This window comes from Acipenser ruthenus, chromosome 6 (assembly GCF_902713425.1).
Source record: "Acipenser ruthenus chromosome 6, fAciRut3.2 maternal haplotype, whole genome shotgun sequence".
Lineage (NCBI taxonomy): Eukaryota > Metazoa > Chordata > Actinopteri > Acipenseriformes > Acipenseridae > Acipenser > Acipenser ruthenus.
This window is the reverse complement of record NC_081194.1, coordinates 6,969,909-6,988,126: the sequence shown is the minus strand read 5'-3', so window position 1 is coordinate 6,988,126 and position 18,218 is coordinate 6,969,909. Positions and strand designations below refer to the sequence as shown.

Genomic DNA, 18,218 nt, shown 5'->3' with positions numbered 1-18,218 from the left:
GAACCAATAAGGATTCAACATTCCCTTGAAAAGTACCTGTGCGCCTGCGATAGCGAATGGAGGGCATTTTGAAACCAAAAAAAAAGCACAAAGAAATAAAAAATCTTCTGCAGCCCAAGTGAGGAGGATGACCAAGCCCCTCAAGCAAGGCTACGAAATAAAAAAAGAAAGCATCTGCAACCTCCACCACTGGGTCTTCAAGTTCAGCATCTGCTTCCCTCAAACCCTGTAATCTTTCCTCTCTAAGTTCAACATCACATCCATTACGGAGAGCTAGGTTATGTAAAACACAACCAGCCAGGAAAATATTGCTAACCTTCTGAGGAGTGTACTGTGGTGTTCCCCCAGAGACATCCAGCCATCGGAATTGCATTTTGAAGATTCCAAATGTTCACTCGATTACAGTACGAGCTCATTTAAAGTTACGTTTATACCTCTGTTTGGCAGGGGTCGTGGGGTTGAGCAACAGTGTCAGTAGCCACCGCTTCAGTGGATACCCGTTGTCCCCTATCAACCAGCCTCATAGACTGTCATCCTGCTGAAACGCAGCTGCCACCTGCAAATTAGCAAGGATAAACGAGTCATGAGCGGAGCCAGGATGATTTGCATACACATCTGTGATGTAGTTGTTGGTATCACACGTTGACAGAATATGTCCCCTTACGATTTATGTAGCGGTGCCTATTCTGTGTTGGTGCGTGTAACTGCACATGTGTGCAGTTGATGGCTCTCAGGACACCAGGAAACCCATACCTCCCAAAAAAACCCCGCTTTGTATTTTGTTGCAGCTCGTGAGAGACAGGGAAATTGATTTTTTACTAAAGCTGCAGGTACGTCTCACACTGCACATGATACAGCCGACTAACTCATGTCTGCAGTATAATATAGCAACTCACAGTACGTTGGAACGAGCCAGTGGCATAAAATGTTAGTGCAGCGGGTATCCTTAGTGCTACAGGCAAACAGTGTGCTCTCCGCATGTCTCCTTCCAGGTCAGCCTGGAGCAGGTGGCAGATGTCAGTGATTGTTTGTCTGTTGAGGCAAAATTGCTGCATACATTGTGTGTCAGACAGGCTCAGAAAAGACAGATGACTTACCGGGGGCCGTCTCCTCCTCCTCTCTCTTTGTCTGGCCACATAGAAATCCAGTGCACTCTCCATATTTCTTTTATTTCTCTTTTTACTTTCTCTCTTTAATTTACCTGCTTCCCTGGTAGTTTCAGCGGTATTCATATTCGACCATGTAATTTGTGCACAGTTTAGGCCTGTTTTTCACATGTCAATTGAAACGCAAATGCTAACACTGTTGATGGTTTGTTAAATCGCTACATTTGTATGTAAATGAGGACACTCCCTGTGGCGGAGTGTTCCGCCCCTTTGTTTATATTATTATTATCTGTATTATTATTGTTTGCAACGGGGACAAAAAGCCGCCACCATTATTTGTTATTGTTTTGTATTTTTGATTTTAAAAACCTGGTGAGGGTGCATGACTGATCAGCTACTGGTTATTTAACTAGCTGACAGTCATGCATCCTTATTAAACTCGTGCAGACTATGGCTGAGGGGTAATAGGATAATTACTAGCTAGTTAACCCCTCGGTCAGAATATAAAAGCCTGCAGCTTTTCTTGTTCGGAGAGAGAGTGTTCGGAGAAGAGAACGAGAGTGGAGACACAAGGTAAAGAGAAATAACTGAAAATATAACAATTGCTAAGCGTTCTGGTTTATACACCAGCACGATACTTATTTGTTATTTGTTTGGCCAACATGCCCTTTTGTTTTGTAAGTGTTTTGTTTTGTTTAAAATCTTTTGTTTATTATTTAATGAAAGAGCTGAACGCTGTAGCGTTTCAGTTTTGTCCCGTCTGTTTCTGTTGTGACGTCACCCCCTGCAGCTATCAGTATCACACTCCCCTAAAGTTCAGCCCATGTTCAGTGCTAATGCTGACTTGCCGGGTGGGCACTAAAACATGTTTGCTAAATCACATAGGTGGGCAAAGTCTGTTTGCCCACACATGCACCTGATTTTGGTGTGCTAACTGTCCACAAACATGTTTTGCGATTGCCTTAGTGGTTTACGAACTTTGCTAAATAAGGCCCTCTGTGTTGAAGGTGAGGACGTTTTTGCTGTCAATTTTTTATTTTTATTTTTTTTAATAAATCATGCCCTTTCATCTTTTATGCAGCTACCACAGGTGACTCCTACAAGCAGGAGACATGGAATCAGTGTCTGATTGGCCTGCAGTGAGGTCACCTTGTGAAACTCCAATCAACAGCATTTTTACTGACACTTCTTAAATTACCTAAGCCACCAGGGCCAAGCTCCTGCTGTACTGTAACTTCAATTTGAGTCAAGAGGGCTTTAGGTCTGTCAGCATGCCCTCCAAGCACTGCTTTACAAGCAAATGATATTCAGCGGCCATATACACATAACTCACCAAAAATATGAAAAATTAATAATGACAACATATAATTCAATCATGTCTTGAAGAATTACGTTTGATCATTGGGAGTACCTTTTTTTATCATACTGATGGCTGTAATTGAAGGCTTCTAAAAAGGATGCAATTAATTCTGTCCTTAAATGATGTGTACTCAGTGGGGTGTGTTTTAATCACTGAAACTGCTGGAGATCTGAATATAGCCACCCTAAACTTTTAAACATGCTCTGCTGTGGATCTCACCACTGTATTTTGATTGGATTTAGTGATTTAAATAATGGGGTTGTTAGTACATCTTGAAAAATACATCTGAGTAAAGCAACGTGAAATCTAAGTCTAGGGGATATGAACAAGGTTGTTTTATAATTACACCTGTGATGTAGTTCTGCAGTGCAGTGTTATGTCAGCAGATATTACCAGAAGCTGAAATATTTATTGTTTGCTCAATGATACTGTATGTGTGCTGCAGACAATACAATTAAGTGCCAAGGATGTTGTGGAAAGTGACTTGAAATCTGAAGTTTGTTGTATTCGACTTTGGTATTAAAACAATTATCAAGCTACTGATTCTAATAGTCTCGCACTCCTTTGAATTACCTTTGTTCCATGCAAGCTACAACCCATAATGACTTCCTATGACCAGAGTACAGTGTAATTCTGCTCCAGAGGCAAATGACACCTTTTACACACGCTACAAACAGATTTACCACATATCACATATATAAAGTAGCGGTACTCATCAGAAACTCCCGTGCTTTATCTGCGCTAACCTGAACATTCCACGAATCAATGCAGGGCAAAATGATGTCTTCACCAGCTGTAGACATTGGAGGATCTCTTTGAGTCTCATTAGGGTTGTAGTGTATTAATTTGCCAAACATGTGGAGCAATTTAACGTAGATGTTTAGCGAATACAGATATGGTGATTGACAGCGTTTAGATGAAACAGTATCCAAAATTCACTGCAACCAGGGGTTAATTTGTGAACAGAAAGGTACCGGATCTTATAATTAAGGAAGAGGGGTAGCATTTTTGTTTCTAGACCTAATGCACTGACCTTGATTTTCAGTAGCTTCCATATATGCTTCATCTCTTTGTCGGCTTGTGGAACAAGGTTTGGTGCCTTATTGTTGGTGTTGGTAACTGCATGCCAACTTTTCCCTAGCCATGTTTTAACATAATCTTCAGGTTTCGAAAAAAATCAGTAGCGAGCCGAGTAATCTGATGAACTGGAGCAATGACAGTGTTGATAAAAGTGCTAGTTTTTATGTAAAAAATAACTAGTAATTTTCATAGATGTCACATCTTATATAGTTGAAGTAAACTTTTGTCATTCAGTTCTCAGAACAGGAAAGCGCTTTTTTTATTCTACATGTAAAGAGTTATTTTTTTCCAACACATTTTTTTCATACAGTTCAGCATTTGCAAACTTTATAACTCTCGCCTGTCAGACAAAGAGGTACCGGACCTAGCATTCGGTGTGGTCCGGCAGAAAGTGACCCCTGTCTGCAACCATTATTTGGCTTTTGGTTTCTCAAGACAAACATTAACAAAGGCCAAATATCACTTCAACGCAGTAATTTACATATACAGTAAGGTGGTGCAGAATTACCAATTCCCTTACAATTTCTACCAATGATTAATGATGGAAGTCAGGTTGGGCCACAGTTCAGTTCAAAGAGAGCAAAAATTGAGCGAATGTAAATCTCGCTGATTAGGAAATAGCAATGTAGAAATCTCTAATACAGCAGACAGAAAAAAATGAATTCATAGTACGAGAAGATTAATAAGTAAACGTAGGCTACCCGCATAGGAACTTTAAAGAAATAATTAAACAAAAATTTGGTTTATGCAACTTCTGAGCAAGATTGGAACAATATATAACTGTTGTTGAGTAAGTATTTTTTTTAAAAGCACTCAAGCCATAATTATCCAAAACCCTTTTAAGCTGTCACATTAAGTTGGAAAAGATTTTAAACAAAAAGCTAAAAAGATTATTTTGGGTTTTTTTTAAAGAAAACTGCAATTATTAATATATTAAATATGTTTTTATGCATACCACTCAAGGAGGAGAATACACACATACACCCATCCATTCCATACACACATATTTCATTTAATCTTTTGTGAAAGTCTAGGCATGACACAGATTTTGTTAACTAATCCTCAAAAGAGGGAACAAGACTGAAGCTATGAATATACTGTAGATTCTTACTGTCGCATTTGTGTTTTCTTTTGATGGGAAAAGTGCTTGCTAAACTAGATAAGCTACCAGTGGTGGGTCCGAGGTTAATTGGCCCCAGAGGCAAGTTCGGGTCCTGTGCGGCTCCCTGTAATGATGCATTTCATTAAGTCAGTGGAGTCGAGGGCCTGCATAGATCCGGGGGTCTCCAGGGATATGCTTCAGATGCTAGACTTCAAGAAAAGTGACTCTGAGTGGTGGAGTGAATCAAATAGTAAAAAAGAAAAAAAACTAAAAAACAACCACATGAACCTCTCTTCTGGAAAGTGTATTGAATGTAGAAATACTACAGGGAAATAAAGTGGGTATTATACAGGCTCAACAGAAGTTCTATAATATCGTATTAGCCATACTGTTAACTCTGGTTTACTTTTTAGACTGTATTTCCAACAAAGAAGGATTTATATATCGCTATTCTGGAGAGGTTTCCAGCTTGCCCTTTAATAGAAGTTTCAAGCACACAACCGATATATTATATATTCCTGCAGATATACATTGCTCCCAATTCAAATAGCGAAAATAAAGCACTGTATATCATCATTATTGCATGTTTACAGTTTATATTTTATGACACTGATTGATAAATATTTTATTTTTCCTAGTATATTTTCAAATGTGAAATGCCCTAAGTTTTTCTCCTCTTCAACCTTTGCCCTCTAATGCCTCCTATCAGATCTGCAGTGGAATGTGAGATTGTCACCTAAATGACCATTAATGTAGATCTCTAACCTCATCGCTGAAAATACTTCCTGCAGTACATAAATGAGATGCAGATTGCAGCTGAAACCCATCCTTCCAGTATATTGGTGTTCAAATAAACTTGCAATTGACCAATATTTTTGGGATTTATTATTCTATTCATTTTTTTTAATATAGCTTTATTGATTACTTTCATTCAACTTATATTCATTTAGATTCAGTCCCATCTTTTTTTACATTATCCAGTCAAAGCAAATAAGTGTGCTGTGTTAAGATCAATAAGTGTGTAATAGGTGATGAATAAGTTGCCCATTTATCTATGGGATTTAAGACAACATAAATAGTTTGGACCTCAAACAAGTTTTTTTTTTTTCGTTTTTTTTTATAGGACCCGGCAGTACATTTTTTCAGAAAAAACAGTTAAGTCCTGTGAGATATTGTTCTACTAAATTCACCATTTACCAGTACCAGGGGTGGCAACAATCAAACTCACTAGGCAGCACTTGACAACTGTTTCTAAATTCAACAGCATCTTCAAAGCACTATATTACCCATCTCAATAAAGACAAGAAAGTTCAGTACATACTGTAAATGCATGGCTAAAGCAATAATTACATGTATGCAAGGATGAGAAAGGATGTCATGCATGCCTAGCACAAAATGTCAGGGTTATGCCTGGGGTCACACATAGAATTCGTAACACTATGCATATAAAAATACTGCACTGGTATTATTGGCAAGCCTTTCTTCTGTCTTTACCGATAATCTCTGACTGAGCAACCTAGAGGAACTTTTGGCACTGCTAAGTAAAAATAACATAACTGAAAATGTTTTATTTCCTTGTGGCAAGTTACCATTCACTTACATTTTCTTATTTTGAGTTATTGGAGAGATTATAGCTACAATCCCCCTGGTTAATATTAGAAACCTGTCAAACTGTCTGTCGAGGCATTTACTTTCAACAGATGGTAAAGCTATGTGTTATAAAATAACAACACATAAATAGCCCTCATTTATTTTTTTACAACCCTCATATTTACCACAAATGTCCTGTCAGAAACATCACAGCACATGTTTGATTTGTATTGCTTGATGCCTTATCCAAATATAAGACTATGCTAATGTTTTATTTGAATATAATACTATGGATGTAAGTATCTTGTAGCAGTTAATTTTGATTGAGGTGGTGGTTTATAATCTTTGAAGGTGTCGCAAATCCTACTTGGTGAATTATTCAAAGGCAATAAAGCAAAACATTTGATACTATTCCTTAAACACAAATCTGGGACAAAAAGTGGTTGCCTTGATAGGCCATCAGCTGTGTCCTGGGAACTTGTATTTATCACAATGCAATGTTAAGCTCCACAAAGGTGTACAGTAGGTTATTACCAAATTGATTTGGGCTCTAAGGAGCATTTCACGTTGTGTGTGTATCGGTGCTGTTCTGCAGCAGTCTATAGGCAATGTGATTTGATTTCTGGCTGGTTAGTTGATTGTTTAGCAGTGGTTCCTCATTACTGTCTTGTAGTTAGTAGCAATTCATTTCAGTTTGACAGTTTCATTATACACCTTGTCAATGTATTTCAGCTTCAGTAGTTTTATATTCATACCACCCCTCTGCTTGTTTAAAGAGGTAGCATTTCTTTTCTTTTTCAGTAGAAAGATCCAGAAGTTTGGTGTATCCCCTTTTTTCATGACTATGAGTCTCTATCTGTTTTTTTCTTTTTCTTTTGGGTGATGTACCTGTTTTGATAACCCATGCTAGAGTGGTTCAGACAGACAGAATTACATTCAACAAAGTATTTTCTCACTGAACTGTTTGGCTGAACCTTCTTCAGTAATATGTTGTCCCGTTTAGATAAAATAACTGTTTACACCCAGTTGAAAGCAAACAGCCTGCAAAACTGTTGCCTAGATCTGCATTGTACAGCTGAGGGGAATTATTGCAGGTGGTTTCTTAGTTTGTTTAGGATAATTACTATGGGCCTGATACATAGCTATTTCAAAGATAAGCACAATAAAGAGCATAGTACTAGATCAAGGGTGGCCAATAGCAGTCCTGGAGGGCCATTCCACTCCAGGTTTAACAGGTAAAATTAGATAATGAACTACTTAATGGTCTGGATGGAGGTTTAATTGGTTCAATTAAACAATCTAAAACAGGGCTGGAACAAAGACCTGGACTGGAAGGGCCAATTTTGACCAGCCCTGTATTAGACTAATTCATACCAGTAGTTTTAGGTATGAACTTTTCTTGCTCACTGAAGTTAATTTGATAATATATCTACAACACATAAACATATTGGGTTCTGCCTACAAACTGCAGCCACCAGCCCTAACAATAGTATGATCCTGGTGTATTAAAGGAATTAATGTGGGTCCTGCGCATTTGGATTGGGGCCTTAAATAACAGACACAAGTACTGCTTGATGAATAAGCAAAGTCATCTCTAATAAGATTTAGGAAATGGCTGCTTGTTTTTGTGCTGTGTACTTTTGACTGAGCATACTGAAGCTGTCGCAACTGGAGCAAAAGACTATCTGTAAAACAGAGTTCAGTAGTTATGGCAGAGGAGCCTAAGGGTCTACAGTAGGCTTGATTTATGATCTGTCTGGCTTTTTCTTTTAACCCCATTGGAGGCTTTCCTTACAAGAAATAACACATTTACAGTGCAAAAAAAGCCTCTAGCCACCAAACTTATCAGATCAACACAATAAAATACCTTTTGGGTTCCTTCTCGTCAACAAAATGTTGTTAAGAAGAAAAAAGCGATTCTTTTTTCAGTGCTGTCTTTCTGAGCTCTGAGCTGCTAAAATTCTGTTTTGAAGACCTATGCTGCCTCTTGTGCCTCAAATAAGCTCTTGCAGGAAGCCTCTGGGGTTAAATGCTCATTATTGTCATTATAAATATCGGTTCTATTTATTTGGCTTTGAAACTTTGCTGAAAGTGGGTATTTAACAAGGAAAATAAAAACTGATTGTTGTCTAATTGTGCTAATGTGTAAATGTTTACAAAATTAGTACATTTGTAGAAGAAAGAAGTTAAGATATTGAAATTTCCTGTGCACTAATAAAATACTATATTACTTGCTCAGCTGTTGGACGAATTTGTAGCTAATGTAAAGTGTAATCCACATTTTATTGTAAGTCAGATAGAGAATGTTAAGAAATGGAAAGGAACAAAAACAAATGATGTGTCCAGCGGTCCAAATGTGGTCCTGTTTGCATCTGGCAGTCCACTACCACTGGCACGACTTGCTATACTTACCGATAAATATGTGTGTTGTATAGTAAACCTCAAGAAAAGACAAACTTAATACATACCGTAGATTCACCATATGGTCTTTCCAATGTGTTTGATTATCCCAGAAAAGATACCAGTTCATTATTAGCCCTGTGTGGGCTGAATGTATAAGTGGCCCAAATCCTAGGCAAAAAAAAAAAAAAAAAAAAATTATAACTGTTGAAAATAATTACCTGCTTTACTTTGAACTTATAGCAGGAGACGAGTTTCCTTTTGAAAGTTTCAATTCTGTTACATCTGTATTGAATTTTAAATTGGACAATGAAATATAATTAATGCACTGTTTTACACTAGATTTAATTCAGTCCATTACAACATTGGGCAGAACTTTAAACTGAAATAACGTAAGATGTTAAATGTGGCACCAGTCACTACTAAAAATATCTTCCTGCCAATACAATTCAACACATCTTTAACTCATCTTTAATCTTTAGTTAAAGCTTTAACTGTTCTAATTTATTTAAAATACATTGAACACATATCTACAAAAAAATAAAGAAATATTTATAATTAAGATATTTTGATTGGCATTGAATACAAATGTCATGTATTGCTGCCGCACCCCCAGCACCTCTAGTTCCAGCGCCCCTGCATACTTGTAGGTTAAAACAGTTTTACGATTACACACATCACTTTTGAAGTTGTATAAACCTGGACGATCAGGTTCTGAGTAGAGTGACCATTATCGCTCTAAAAACTAACAGGACTTGGAATCTTGAAAAGCAACGTAACATTCAATCAGCCTAAACAACCCAGTCCAAAAACTTGAAAAAATGTCTTTGTACATTTTTTATATCATCCACATCTGTCATAACTGTAGATACTTGACCTCTACCTGTCACTGTGGTCAGTTATCTAGTAGATAATGACCGCTGCGTGGGATTAATGCTTAAGTAGAAATATATATCATGAATTTAACACAATTAAAATCTGTTACATTAACGTTAGTACACTGTCCGTGGTCACTTTCTGAGTTTGTACAGCACTGCTGGTGACGTCATCCGCATATGACTTGAGTACTCAGATGAGCATGGTGTCTTAAGAGTAACACACCCATACTCTTTAAACGAAAGAGGATTGTTAGTACGTCAAAATGTGCACTTGAGCCTGTCCTGTTTGAAAGTTAATTGTTATCACTTTGGTGAACATGACTGACAGTGTACCGCTGGGTTTATACATGTGTTTCATCAGCTCTCAGTTTACTTTCACACTGCTGGTTAAGATCTTAACCTGACCTAGAGGTGGAAATCATTCATAAAAGGCAGGGGAGACTCTGCTAGTAATGTGGTTAGCGCTTGCCTTAGGGAATAGGGCACCAGATCTTACACTAAAACCGGAATCTAATGTGGTCAAATTGGATCATTACTAATTAGGTGAGTTTTCTTCGTGGACAGCTTACGTGACTGAATAGAATGGAAACTTGATTAAGGTTGGCCAGATAGGAACAGGTTCTGATCCATATTTCACAGTTTAGGCTATAACAGCCAATTACAACTATTTGTATAAAGGCCTTCAGATCCCAACGCTAAGGCTCACACAACAGTCATCACATCCACATTCAATTTATTCTCAGCGTATATTACTAGCAACAGTGCATATCAAAAGGTAAACCCTTTCACTGTGTGTGGGGGGCATTCCGTGCAAGACCTATTGTGGCTGCAGTACTACTAATGGCAAAAAATATGCACATGGAAAACAGTAATTTCCTACATTATGCAGGGAATCATAATTACAATACTTTTCATGAGGGTTATCACAGCTCTCTCTTATGTACTGTTGTTTCTCTTTCATTCAGCTGCGTAAAAGCAACAGCATACAGCCTGTGCACTGACTGGGACATACCCATTAACAGGACCAGACGTCATTTTACAGTCAAACATCTGATCCAGTCACACTGGGTAAGTAGATGTATCTGTCGTTTCTCCAGTATGGTTTATTAGTAAATTTGAGGTTGTAAATACAAACTTATGGGCTACACTATGCCAAACCAGCAGTGTTTGCACATTCTCACAGCTGGAAATAATAATAAAAAAAAGAATACAAAAAAAAATGGAAAAGTCAGAGTTACTGGTATAATTTATGTACATGTTGTTTTAAACTAAAGCAAAAGTTGTATCACTGTTGCTTTGGTAGAATGTATTTGCTTAAGCAATGAAGCACAGCTCTGGTAAAATACAAGTTGCTGCATGTGTTTTTTAATTAGGACATGTGATTGCAAGGCATTTTATTGCGGTTATACAGTATTATAATAACTTTTTTTGTGTGTCTTCATGTGTGAATCCAAATGATGGGTCTACTTTTAAATCCTCACAGGCAATTAATTTCAACAAGCAGTCAGCTACACTATTGGGCTCAGTACACCGTCTCTCTGATTGACCTCAGGATCTAGTGTAGTCATTGGCTAATGACAATGCCCTGGAGACATTTTGTGGTGTGCTTGTTTGCTCCTGCATGAGAAGCTTAGGGAAGTACATCGGTGCCAGCATCGGTCCCGTTTTTGACACTGGAATGAGATGAGATTGAGTTTTAAAGACTTGCTTCCTTTTGTAGGTGATAATGGGGCTTACACTTTAGGCATATTGTGCATCATCTGGGATCACATACAGTTGACAAGCAATGGGCATGCACCAGTGAGACTCTAAAGTGGTTAGCAGCTTTTGCCACTTGCACAAAAAAGAAATTGAGAAAGAAACTGAGGTAGAGCTATCTGGACAAGGGGGTGTTCAGCAAATGGATCCGAAAATAAAGAAGGTGAAATACATGAACAAACCGAAGCGATAATGCTAATGCTTACAGTAGCAAAGTATCCCAATTCAAAATAATGTTATGCTTCATTACTTTATGTTTTTTCCAAGATCCCAATTTCCACGTGCTATAAAACATGTTTTTGTATTTTGCTTTTTTGTATTATTTATGAAAGGGTTTACAGTAAAAATCAATTTGGACACATTGTACAAATCTGGAGTTGAGAGGATTAATGAAGTAACAATCACACTTGCTGATGCAACCCTGCACAGTTTTGTTATAAATTAATAATCCATATGCAAGGAATTGAAAGAGCTGCATTGCAGGAAAGCAGCAGGATTAAGTGGTTGCATTCAGTTATTTTTGATTTAGCAGCTAAGGTTGTAGCTGGGATACTGACAGCATACATTAGTCTTTCAATGAGACCAGCGTTAATACCTGTAATATAAAGAGAAGCTTTAGAAGTTTTTATTTGGTATAAAAGCTCTCACCAGGCCTTGTTTTTTTTAGTTTTTCATGTACAGAGGAATTAAAAATTGTTCCATTTTTTAAATATGTAAGATATTACTTGCAAAATATTATCAGAATATTAAGTAAAATAATGTAGTGAGTCAAGCTCTTTCTGAAGGTGTTTCTACTTAACACGAACCATACTGAGCATATAATAGGAATACAAGATTTTTTCATGTTAGAAACAGGCCCAATTAAACAGGCTTTAAATGCTTATATATATTCCTTTTTTCCAAGTCAGGGTTGAGGCTGTTAGCAAACCATGTTGTTATTTATTTATTTGTTTACTCTGGGTGAAGCTTGCTATTTCTCCTACTGTAGTGGTACACCTAGGCAAGCTGCCAGGAGCTGTAGGGTCTAGTCTTCCCTTTGCAGAGACCGGGTCAAGTGCTTTTCTTGATAGTAGAAGATTTCTATTAGTCTGGTTCTATCAAGACAGGACACTTGCTGCATTGTTCCAGTATTCTATCTTGTTATCCTGTTATAACTAACAAAAACCCTCTAGGAATGGCTGTTGTATATATACACTGCCATGCAAAAGTCTTAGACATGTTGCATTTTTCTACTGTGATGCATTATGAGCATCAACAATTTACTCAAAGCCTCCACTAAAGTCAACCTGGACTTGTATAAAGAAGGAAAAGCATTGATTGGTTCCCATCACTTGATTTTCAAGCTGTGGTATCCAAAGCATAATCAACAAGTACAGAGAAACATCATCTGTAATTGACAAACCCAGGACTGGAAGACCCAAAAAGCTGTCTAACAGGGTTGAGCAATACTTGAAGATAATATCCTTAAGGAATAGATAGAAGACAAACATTGAATTGACAACAGAACTGGCAGAAGGCACAGGTGTCGTTGTCCATCATATCAACAGTATGAAGGTCACTCTTGAAATCAGGACTTAAAGGATGTGTTGCAGTAAGAATACCTCTGTTAAGAAAGGGGAACAAGACTAAAAGGTTAAAATATGCACAAGAACACAGAAATTGGACTATGGAACAATGGTCAAAGGTTCTTTGGACTGTTGATGGATGGACAATGACACCTGTGCCTTCTGCCAGTTCTGTTTTCAATTCAACGCTTGTCTTTCTATTCCTTAAGGATATTATCACATCTTTGCATACATTCCAATTCAGTTGGGTACTGCTGAAACTGATAGGCTGAGCTCAAGGTTCTATCTAAAAAGACAGTTGCGAAGAGGCCATAAAAAGGCTTCAAAATTAATCCACGTTGAAGCATAGTCTGTTGAAAATGAAAGTAAAGATCCGGCAGGTAAAATAATGCCTGAATTAATTAACTCAATATAAAAACTCAAATGTACACATTTTATTGCTATTTATTTAAAAATATATAATTGTGGTATAAACACAATATTGAATGATCGTTCATGATATACGGAGAGAGTTGTTTATGCAAGGACATCCTCCTAATTCAGTATCCTCTATATCTTCATCATGAAGTCAGGAAATGTTGTGAACCTTTGTTTTTTAGTAGGAATAAGGGAAATGAGAGAACTATTACCACCTATTAGTAATATCATGCAGTGAGAAACACTTAAACTTGATATTGTGAAAAACAAGACTCTTTATTAATACACACAGAAACCCTTCCTGTACTAAAAGGACAGCTATTGCCAGCAGGTTCAATCTTCATCTTGTAGGTCACAACATTCATATCATTGAATGTATCTACTGTAATCCATCTCCTCTGCCCCCTACGTCTGCCTGGGATGCCCTTCAAGTGACTCAAATGACACAGTTACACAAAAACAGAAAAACAAAAAAATTATGTCCATGAAAAATAATAATACCAAAAGCAGTTGCTTGGGGAATTGCTAAAAAAATATATAAATAAATAAATAAATAAATAAAGGTCCTACTACTGTATGATAATAACAGTATCATGTTTTATTCAGGATTATTCAGTAGTACTGACTTTTTTGTTTTCTTTTTCTTTAGTTGCCAGCCACCATGACATAACTTGCAGTGGTTTATGGCTCATTGGACGTCGAGGTTAGTTGTTTCCATTCATCTGCCAGGTGACTTTAGCAAGACTTCATTCTGAAACCTTTGGTAGGTAAAACAAATGTATGATACTAATAATGGTGCTTAATCCACCTGGGTTTACTATTTCATAGTGCTTGAGAGGATGCAAAGCAAGTGAAACCTGTTTGACTTGCAGGTACAAATAGGTTTTGGTGCAAATGGTAACTGTGCTGGAAACAGAAGAATAACCCCTTTGCATCCCCTCTCCTGTATTCATTCGTTTGATACTGTTTTAGATTCTACATTAATTATGTGTTTAATGGAATAGTAATGTAGAAAGAATGTGTGGGACTCAAATCTGACAGCAGTTATTTTCAATCCAACTCATTTGCTTGTCTGTTATTCCAGAGTATCTAAATGTTTACTCTGATTTGTAAAAATATTTTGTGTACTCTGAAAAAGTCCTAAAATATATTATTCAAAAGTGACAATATTATGTATTTTTATACTGCAGTAAACTCCAGTAAGAAGCTTTAAATTGTGTAATTTGAATTAGTTAGAAAGCCTGCTTTTATTCCAGCTATTACAAGGAACAAGATGAATCATCACTGAGTAGATTAGGACTAAAATACTATAATTTGCATTGTCAAACCTCCAAGTTTAATAAGAAAAAAAATATTTATATAATCTAATTGACCAATCTTAAATTATAGTATGCCACATTTTAGAATTCAGACACATTTAATTTTGTATCCTAACTGAAAAAGGATCAAGTTGTAGGATGGTTGTGTAGCTTTCATTTGATATTGACTATGCATTACAGTTTAAAACTGCATACAAGCATTGTGGCTGCTTGTAACCAAACTGTATTTTAGTTTTCCTGATGTTACATTTAAAAAATAGAGAAGTCAAACAATGTGGTAAGGAAGGAATAACACACAAGAAGGTGTGACAACACAACCCACGCCCCGGGTACATTGTGGCATGAGGCACAGTCCTGGAAACATAAATATGTGTCTATAAAGTGGAAACCGTTGAATGGATCTTGACAAGTTAACAAGAGGGTTTGCAGAGTGGAATGTGGATCTCACATTCTCCTACACTTTTTTTGTAACGGCAGTTGGGACACCAACGTGACATCTACATGAGGATGCAAAAAAATCATTCTACAGCTGGTAGAATCTTTAGACACTTAACCCGTCCGTACAAGTCCAAAAATGCTGATGCTTAACCATCTTAAGTTTAATGAAAGTCAGATGACGCCAAGCGCTAACCCTGTAATAAAAGGGTGCCAAATTACGGTTGAGTGTTCTCCTTTTAGAATGATGGGGTATCTTGCAGTACTTTTAGGCAGTTGTTGCAGTCTAATGGGACTCTTTGATATATATATATATATTATTTATTATAATTATTTTTTTGTTACAGTTTTCATGTTGAAAGCATTTTGTGCATAGCTTTGAATTTGGCTATTACTATAATGTGTCTCCTTAAAGGCATGTAAGGAGACACATTACAGTAAATATCAATAGATTTGAAATAGTATTGAAGCTTTTAAAATAGTATTTTTTAATGTAGATCAGATTCATGTACATTTTTAAACAAACTTACTTACTGTAAATGAAATTGAATAGTGTAATGTTGTATAATCAAAGGAAATATATTGATATGAAGGATGCATGCTTCCTTATTCCACAAAATTGATTTTATTTATTTACACTGAAGAATTTTGTTTTCTTAGTTGCTCTAAAAATATAGAGTACAACATTAAAAAAAGTATTACATACAAGTCATGAATGCATTATAGTAGGCTCCATTGTGTAACAGGTAAAAGATTGACATTCTGAGTGAAAAGCTGTGTACCAGTAATTAGAGTGCTGTTTTATTATGTCTTTGGTGCAAGATACAGGTTTGATATCCCAAGAGAAAAGAGCCTGCTGACTAGGCTATTCCTTATGAATATCATTATACTGAAAGCTCTATCGTGGTCATGCCCAACTTTAATTCCCACCAATATGATTTTTTTACTGCAGACTCTATGGAGAATCTATGAAGCCGGGGACAGGGACATGAGAGAAAAAATAAATAAATAAATAAATAAATATATATCTGTCTATCTTGTGCGTACATCTTACTATCTTGTGGCCATGAGATAATATCTTGTGTGCACGTCTTACTGTCTCGTGGCAACGAGATAGTAAGACATGCACACGAGATATATATATATATATATTTTTCCTCTCATGTCCCCTCCCGGGCTCCGTAGGAATCAATGGACTGCAGGGAACAGGTATTACATGTGAGCATGTTTTAAAGGCCTATTCGTATTTCATTTATGAAGCAGGTATGATCTCAGTTTAACTTGCCGTGCTGCGATGCTTTGCGCTTTTCCATAAAATAAAAAAAACAACCAAAATCTTATTACTGAAAAGCAGTGATATCTAGCCTGAGGATATATGAAATTGCTGGTCAGATGAGAGCTAACATTTAGAAGCTTTCAAAAGAAGAGAAAGCACAGCACTTGTCAGAAGCAATGTTTTTTTTTTTTTTTTGGTCAACATCGCGATTGCAGATCACATACAATGATAGTTGAGCATCTGATGAAAAAAAAAGCTCAACAAGAGGTAAATAAATAAATAAATAAATAAATCAATAAATAAATCATTTTCTTGGTGTTTTATGTTGTTAACCTATTAAAATATAAAATAATACAGAATCAATCATTTTCTTACAAATGATAAGTAGACCAGAAATGTGCAAGTACGGTAGATCACACATTCACAGTTTTTTATCTATTGAAAAACAGATCAAAACTCTGGAACAAAATCTTAATAGTTTCATTTATTATATAAAATATACTACAATGTTACGACAGTCAATCAGAATGCAGTATTTTGAACACAGTAACTGTACTTTGTCAGTATAATTAGAGCTAATAGGAGGCTGTGTGGTCTAGTGGTTAAAGAAAAGGGCTTATAACCAGAAGGTCCCCGGTTCAAATCCCACCTCAGCCACTGACTCATTGTGTGACCCTGAGCAAGTTACTTAACCTCCTTGTCTTCCTCAGTCTTTCAGGTGAGACGCAGTTGTAAGTGACTCTGCAGCTGATGCATAGTTCACACACCCTAGTCTCTGTAAGTTGCCTTGGATAAAGGTGTCTGCTAAAGAAACAAATAATAATAAAGAGAACAATATTAACTTAGATACTTGTGTTGCCAAGGTTTAAAAAATGTGGTTGTTTCACTCATTACATTTTTAAATATTGTTTTTGTGTGACGTTTTCAACGTTGCTTCTGCATATCAGCACGTTTTTATCTTACTGACAGATCTGTTTGCAGTTCATTTCTTCCAAATTATTTATTGTCCAAATTCTTCCTTTTGAAGACCTTTTAAGTTATATTTGTTAGCCGTTGCATACATTTTTACAGTGAAAATAGACATACAATAAACTACTTTCAATGCAATAAATTAGCAGCTATTTTAAAGTGCTTTTCAGGTGTCTATTAATCTTTTAGTGGTGTATTTTAAAATAATCATAACCTGAGGAACAGTTATTTGTACCCCTATTGTTGAAATCCACTTTAAATGCCTAATGTTGCTGTTACTGCATGCATCATCCTGTCAGTGATTTCAAATGAAGTAGTACCATATATTTAAACATTATTTCATCTAGCTGTATTACCCACTCAACTGATTGAATACCCCCTTCAACACCAGGATCGCTTTGCAATTCTCCTGAGCTAACATGAAGCATCTTCATCAGTACCCATCTTCCCAAATGAGATAATTGCATTATACTGTTGTAATGTATGTGTGGATTCATTTAGTCAGTAGACAATGGGAGGAAACCGTTTTCTTAAATCAGGCTGTGCACATGTTGAGCTCAATATTAATGCCAGAACATGTTTAACAATAAGTTGGAACATGATTGCATGTTTTTTTTCATGAAACCATGGAGTTTCCAATGGCTTACCTAGTAAAAGCTGTGCTGCTTATAGTGCAAGGTGATTAAAGCAAGCCCGGTTCAAGTCCTGCATGCAGTCTTATCCCATAGGAAGTGCTGCATTGGCCGTTGGGTTAGGTTGGAGAACCATATTGCATTAGTTTACCTCATGCTTCAGCAAGCCCTAATGGTCTGGACTGCACAGGCTGGATCCTTGCCACCAGGGTTCAGAGAGATGATTGGCTTGAATGCGGAAATTTTCCCATTGATCTGCAGTTCAGTAAGCTGGATGAAGTATTGAGACAGCATTCAAATTCAACATTGGGTAGGAAAATGGATTTTAAAA

General features: G+C 36.7%; 1 protein-coding gene across 1 annotated transcript in view; it reads left to right on the top strand.

The window, feature by feature from the left end:
- Positions 1–18,218, top strand: part of LOC117410915 (muscarinic acetylcholine receptor M3-like) — a 115,620-nt gene that overhangs the window by 24,859 nt on the left and 72,543 nt on the right. The window contains exons 2-3 of the mRNA XM_034017866.3: positions 10,482–10,584; positions 13,906–14,019. The gene's annotated coding sequence lies outside the window, so the exon portion shown is untranslated. The remainder of the gene's footprint in view (positions 1–10,481; positions 10,585–13,905; positions 14,020–18,218) is intronic.